At 33.0% G+C, this 7,398-nt stretch overlaps 1 non-coding gene across 1 annotated transcript; it reads left to right on the forward strand.

Annotated features, from left to right (window-relative positions):
• The first annotated feature begins 6,152 nt into the window (after positions 1-6,152).
• Positions 6,153-6,224, forward strand: TRNAR-UCG (transfer RNA arginine (anticodon UCG)). Its single transcript has one exon. It is a non-coding gene; the product is annotated as a tRNA-Arg (tRNA).
• The last annotated feature ends 1,174 nt before the right edge of the window (positions 6,225-7,398 follow it).

Here is a 7,398-nt window from a genome sequence, read left to right on the forward strand (position 1 = left end):
GTCGATATGATATGTCAAAACATTGTATACGTGTCCCGATATTTAAAATGCGTAATTAACAGTATTTAAATGACGATAAATAAAGTGCGTAAAATACATAACAAAAATTAAATGACAATAAATAAAATTGCGAGAATTAAATTGCGATAAAATAAATTGCGATAATTAAAATGTAATAAGGAATTAGCAGTTAGCTAGGAACAGTTAGCTAGGATTTTGTTAGCGTGGATTCTTAACAAAATTTCTCATAGTTAATTTGTTTGTTTCTAACAGGTTTTATTTTGTCCAATGTTTGCTTTATTATGCCACTTGTTGGATTCTGGTAAGTCAAAATCCAAATATGAAATTGAATGAAAATGGTTATTCTGCGGTGAACGGATACGTATATCTATGGATATAAGTAGGATAGTAAATGACCGTTGAATCAGATTCGAAGAGTGTACAGTGTAACTTATTAATGTGAAATCTAAACATTCCTCGGGTATTACCTACCCGTTAAAATATTTTCACCATTAACAGTTTGTACGAAAGAATCTTTAATTACAATCTTTATGAAAACATATATACATATATATTTTTCTTCAGATGTAATCATGGATTTAATGAGTTAATATGATATTAATCTCATTTGCTTTTCGGTTTGAGCTAAAATAAGTAATCTCTAAAACTTTTAGAAACCACATATTCTTCGCAGAATATTTCTTTAATGAAGTTATGGATCAATACTTCATCGTTCATTGTTGTTGGTACTCCTTGGTAATCATGGTGCGTATGACGTTGATGTTCGTGTGACAGATTGTGAAGTTGAGGTTTGCGATGCGGTTGTTGTTGGTGGTGGTAATGGTACTGTTGGCGTTGATGATGGTGGTACTGGTTATGCTGCTGGTGCTGCTGCTGGTGTTTGTAACCTTTGCACCATATTCTCCAAAGCCACTACCCGAGCGCGAAGCTCGTTGACTTCTTCTATTACACCGGGGTGATTGTTGGTTCGGACGAGCGGATAAATATGATCTAGAATTTGGTATAGTATATAATCGTGACGAGATACTCTGAAAATGAGAGAAGAAATGGTGTTTCAGACAGGTTCGCCGGTAAGTGCTTCAGGTTCTTCGCCAAGAGGGCAATGTGGTGGATGAAAAGGATCACCTTCTTCTTGTCTCTAATGATTGAGGAGGCTACGAACCCAACCCCAATTCATCCAGAATAGATGATGACTAATCGGTTGATCCATTTCGGTTACACTGCTTTTGGAGCTCGAGTGAAAATCCATATCGGAATAGTTATCGGAATCCGACGAACTTGAACTGGTTGCGGAATTCATCTTGCACAGTTAGGTAAATGATTTTTCGATATGAAATGATTTTCGGATATCGGATGATATTCTAATTACATAGAATATCTATGTATAGTACAAAAGATCCCGTAGATTACGGAGGAAATTAAGGAAACGTGTCAGACAAAGTCTACAGTAACAGATACGCTAAGATATGGATTAGCAGACACGTTAAGATATGAATTTTGTCTCTACAGTATTCATGCAATCAGTGCAATAAGAAGTGTCTAGACTAAGAATGATAATCATACACTCGCAAGTGTTTAAAAATCATTCATATGGATTGAACACCTGGTAACCGATATTAACATAATGCATATAGAATATCCCCAAAACAGAAATCCATCTGTATAATATAAACTCGAAGTACTAAAGCATACCATTTTCCAGTATATATATATATATATATATATATATATATATATATATATGGGTCGATATGATATGTCAAAACATTATATTCGTGTCTATGGGATCTCAAGATTACATAATATATTAGAATACATGTATAATACAATATAGATTTGTTACCAATTTTCACGTAGCTACAACAAGAAAAATTATCCAATCTTGTTTTACCCATAACTTCTTCGTTTTAAATCCGTTTTGAGTGAATCAAATTGCTATTCGATAATCCAACCATAGAATGTAATTTTCGAGTACTTGTGCCTATTTCGTAAAACAATTATAAAAATATCGCATGTATTCTCAGTCCCAAAAATATATATTGCAAAAGCATTTAAAAAGGGAGTAAATGAAACTCACTATACTGTATTTTGTAGTAAAAATACATATGAGGATATTGAACAACGCAGAGTTGACCTCGGATTCACGAACCTATATCATTTGTATATATATTAATACATATCCTTGTAGTCGAACAATTATATATATATATATATATATATATATATATATATATATATATATATATATATATATATATATATATATATATATATATATATATATATATATATATATATATATATATATATATATATATATAGTGGACCAATCCATGGATAAGCACTAAATGAGGTACAAACTGGATAAGTGAATATGAGCCTCATATTTTAGAAATCCTAACTTTTTTCTCAAAAACACAGAGGGGTGTTTTGGTCATTTTCATAATTTATTTTTTCATAGCTTTTTTCAGCAGCAATAAAAGAAAAGGAAATAAAACAAAGGAAATAAAACACTGCAATTAGGGTTCATACACTATCACGTTCATCATCGTTATCTAATCAAAATTCATCTTTTCAAATGATGATTCCTACAACAAATTGATGTTACATGATCTTAGCACTAATCCTAAACTACGTTCATCGTCAATTTCGATTTACATTAACATATTTGAAGAGTTTGATCTCGAGTTCATGTTTCATTCGAAAACTTCACAAATCGAGGAGGATAGAACGATTTAGATAATCTCAGGATGAAATGAGCATAGATTTGGATTCATTATCACTTGTTTGTACTTCGTGATTCATCGATTCAGATTGAAGAACATCATGGAAATTGCAGATTCCAAGTCAAACTTCGTTCACTTTCGGTCAACTAATTGATTCGAGAGTTTCGTGATGTTTCTGATTAAAGTGATGATCGGAAAGTGTTCCTGGAACGATTTAGAGCAAATTTCGTGTTGGAATTACATAACCAGGTATGTTTTCCTTTTTATCAAGTCATCCATTTTCTATTATCTGTTATTTTTATGTTAAATCTTTAGCTTTTATTAGTTGAATAGTTGTTAATATGTTACTATTTGTTAGCTGAATAACATTCGCACTTTAAGGACTCCTAATTTCATAGTTCTATGTTTATAGCATCATTTCTATATAAATCTTTGTTTGTTAAATTTTAAACGTGTACCTTAATTGTTTCTCCCTTCATCCTTATCCTATTATGGAGAAGCTTTCCATGAAACGTGAAGTGTGTTTATAATGGAGTAGTTGAATTCAATAGGCTTGCCATAGATATGAAATTGTTTGTCGAGTAATAGCATTATGTGAAATTTCGCATTTCGTCATGTAAACTTAAGCTTGATTCCTGATAGGCTTATACAGTGTGTGATATATTTATTCAAGTATTATTAAGTTTATAATTGTAGTGCATGATTTGGACTTGCATAGTTGCATCATATTCTTTTTCATTTATAATCACATATCTAACTGTACTTGCATAAGGGTTGTATTATGAGGGAGCATATCAAATATTAGATGGATGCACTAAGTTCAAAAGTATGGGTGGCAGGTTGGGTGGGTTAAGTGATATGTTAGAACATGTAGTTTTTTGAACGTGAGCTGATTCACCAACACCTTTAAATCTTTGGTTTGAATTTTACCAATAATGGTAGAGTTAAATGGTCATTCCATTTTGACCAAATATTAGGTGTTGATTACAGCTGCAGTTTGACTTGTGAATTCAAGCTGATCAGTTTTTGTAAATGAAAATATGGGAACGTTTGCAGGTAAAATTTTGGAGATTTATGTTTCTTTAGATGGCCTAATAGGCTAATATCACGCATGTGTGTCATATAGAAACAAAATTTTGGAGAGATTTGAAGATTCTGCTATTGTTTTGTGAGAAACTTTATTACTCTCACCTGATACGAGTATTAGATAGTTTTCATATATGATGTTCTGTTAAATCGTTATGGTCATACTATAGTAAACCAGTTAAAATAGTTGCTGTGTATACATATAAAAGTATTTTCTGGTTTCAGAGTTTGTTTCTTTTAAAATTTAAGATTATATTTAGAAAAGGGAACGAAGTTTCTCGTGTTGTGCCGATACAACTGTTTTTCATATGTATCAAACTGTGAAAAAAGATGCATGAGTATTGAAAACTTATCCGTTTACCTATTTAGGGAAAGGGGCGAAAACCGTTATCATAAATGTATTCCTCCTCTACGAGAACTTGAGTACTGAAAACTTATCCATTTACCTGTTTAGATGTAACTGCATAATCCGATTCTATCCTCGACCCCTCAAAATTTGCTACTAGTATATTTTGAACATGACATCAGAATGCCAACCACAAGGCATCAGAATACATGTCATCAACAGAATGTCCCTATGCTATAACTTTTTATTTTAAGAACTGGTTTTATTTAGTCTGATCCCTCAAGTTAATTTCAAATATTCGTTGGTCATGAGTCATGCATTTTTCAGGTGAAGTTATTTCATTCTACATAGTACTATTAGTCGCACAATGGATTGGCTAGGCGGAATTTTTGAGGGCACCATCCATGACGTTTCAGGAAGGCAATATAATTGGGTAACAAGTTTTATATAATCTTTTGTTACCAATGAATGTTTTACTTATATTTCACATGTTTACTTGGTGTTAATCATAGCCAAAGTTGTCATTCATACATGTTATATTTTCAGGAATCACATCGAGAGAATGAAGATGTTGAGATATCACTTGCAGAAGAATCAAAAAGAAAACATATGATTAGTAAGTGATAAAATCACCATCTCTAGATAATAATTTTCAAATTGTTCATATATGCTAATATGTTATTGCCTATATCTGAAATAAAATCTGCTGGCTAGATGTTAATTCTCAATTGAAAGAAGACGAGCATCTTGCGAAAGCCTTACAAGAAAGTCTGAAACTTGCGCCCGCATCTCGAAATAGAAATGTCAGTTGAATTGGGAATGCTTTTCAACCTGCACCATTCCCATATTTAGTATGTGAATGTTTTTCCATTCACATATATCTTATTTTTTCTTATTTAGTAGTAGGATATGTGCTGGTTGCAAACTTCCAATTGCTAATAACGAGGTACTAAATCAAAGTCCAACAACTTCTGTATGTTTATTTCATCAAAGTTCAATGTTTTTTTTTTACTCTAATAATTTTTTCGAAATTTTTATTTTCGTGTAGTTTTTGTTGTCCGGAAATTATGCCTATCACAAGTCTTGCTATAAACAAAACCATCATCTAAAATGTGATGTTTGCCATAACTTTGTAAGTATCGGCTTCAACTTTTTTATTTTTTTTATTTTTGCATATATTAAAATGTGACATGATGTTTGCTTTTAATTTATTTTATTTTACAGATAAGACCGAATGCTGCTGGTCTTATTGTTTTTCATCATTCATCACTTCATTTTTATCATTCATCACATCCTTTTTATCATTCATTATATCTTTTTTATCATTCATCTTGTGTTTAATCATTCATCACCTGCTTTTTATTCATCACTTTCTTTTTTTTTTATCATTCATCACCTTATTTTTATCATTCATCACCTCTTTTTTGTCATTCATCTTGATTTTTTTTATCAGTCTTCACCTCATTTTTTGCAAATCTTTTATTATATCCTTTTTTATCACTCATTAAATCTTTTCATATCATTGACCTCCTTTTTATCATTGATCACCTAATTTTTATCATTCATCACCTTCTTTTTTATCATTCATTGCCTCATTTTTATGATTCATCTTTTTTTTTTTTATCATTCATCACGTTATTTTGTCATTCTTCGCTTATCATTCATCAGCTATCTTTATCATTCACTGGGTATTTTTATCATTCATCATATATTTTTATCATTCATCGAATACTTTTTTATCATTCATCACGTTCTTTTATTATTCATCGTTTATTATTCATCAGCTACTTTTATCATTCATTTGGTATTTTTATCAATTATCGGGTATTTTGATGAATGATAAATGCTTGATGAATGATACTGTTTTTTGATAAATAAGAAGTGTTTGATGAATGATAACCGTATTCTGATAAAAGATAATTGTTTTTCATATGAATGACAATATTTAGATGAATGATAATTGTTTGATAATTGGGCATTTGGTCTAGTGGTATGATTCTCGCTTTCGGTGCGGGAGGTCCCGAGTTCGATTCTCGGAATGCCCTATTCTTTTTAATAAAACTAATCATATTATATCAACAATTTGAGATTCCACTATTTTTGTAACTATATTAAAATGTTTGATGATATAAAATATTTTAATGCAAGATAATCATTTTGTGATGAATGGTAATTGTTTTCTTATGAATAATAACCGATTTTTAAAAATTGATAACTATTTGATGAAAAATAATTTAGATGAATGATAATTTTTTCTAATGAATGATAAATGTTTAATGAATGATAATTGTCTGATGAAATGATAACTATTTGATGAATGATAATTATTTTCGGATGAATGTTAAATATTTTTAATAAATTATAATTTTTTTTCGATGAATGATAATAATTTTTCGATGAATGATAAATGTTTTCAATGAATGATAAACGTTTTTCGATGAAGATAAATGTTTAATGAATGATAAATATTTTTCGATGAATGATAATTGTCTGATGATAATTGTTTTTTGATGAATGATAAATGCTTTTCGATAAATGATAAATGTTTTTCTGATGGTTGGTGGTGGTTAGGGTGGTTGGTGGTGGTGGATGGTTGTGGTGGGGGGTGGTGGTGGTGGGTGGTGGGTGGTGGTCGTGGTTGGTGGTGGTGGTGGGTGGTAGTGGTTGTGGCAGTAGTGGGGGGTGGTTGGTGGTTAGTAGTGGTGGTGGTGGTGGGTGGTGGTAGTGGATGGTGGTTGGTGGTGGTGGCGGGAGGCGGGTGGTGGTGTTGGCGAGAGGCGGGTGGTGGTGGTGGTGGGTAGTGGTTGGTGGTGGTAGAGGTTGATAGTAGTGTTGGGTGGTGGAGGTTAGTGGTGGTGGTGGGTGGTTGTGGTGGTAAGTGGTGGTGGTGGAGGGTGGTGGGTGGTGGTGGATGATGGTAGGTGGTGGTGGTGGGTGGTGGTGATGGCGGTGGGTGGTGTCGGGTGGTGGTGGGCGGTAGGTGGTGGGTGGTGGTGGGTGGTGGTGGTGGTGGTGGTTGGTGGTGGGTGGTGGTGGAGGTTGGTGGTGGAGGTTGGTGGTAGTGTTGGGTGGTGGTGGGTGGTGGTGGATGGTTGTGGTGGGTGGTGGTGGTTATTGGTGGTGGTGGTTGGTGGAGGTTGGTGGTAGTGGTTGGTGGTAGTGGGTGGTGGTGGTGGATGTTGTGGTTGGTGGTGGTGGTTGGTGGTAGTGGTTGTTGGT

Source organism: Rutidosis leptorrhynchoides, chromosome 4, assembly GCF_046630445.1.
Source record: "Rutidosis leptorrhynchoides isolate AG116_Rl617_1_P2 chromosome 4, CSIRO_AGI_Rlap_v1, whole genome shotgun sequence".
Taxonomy (NCBI): Eukaryota; Viridiplantae; Streptophyta; class Magnoliopsida; order Asterales; family Asteraceae; genus Rutidosis; species Rutidosis leptorrhynchoides.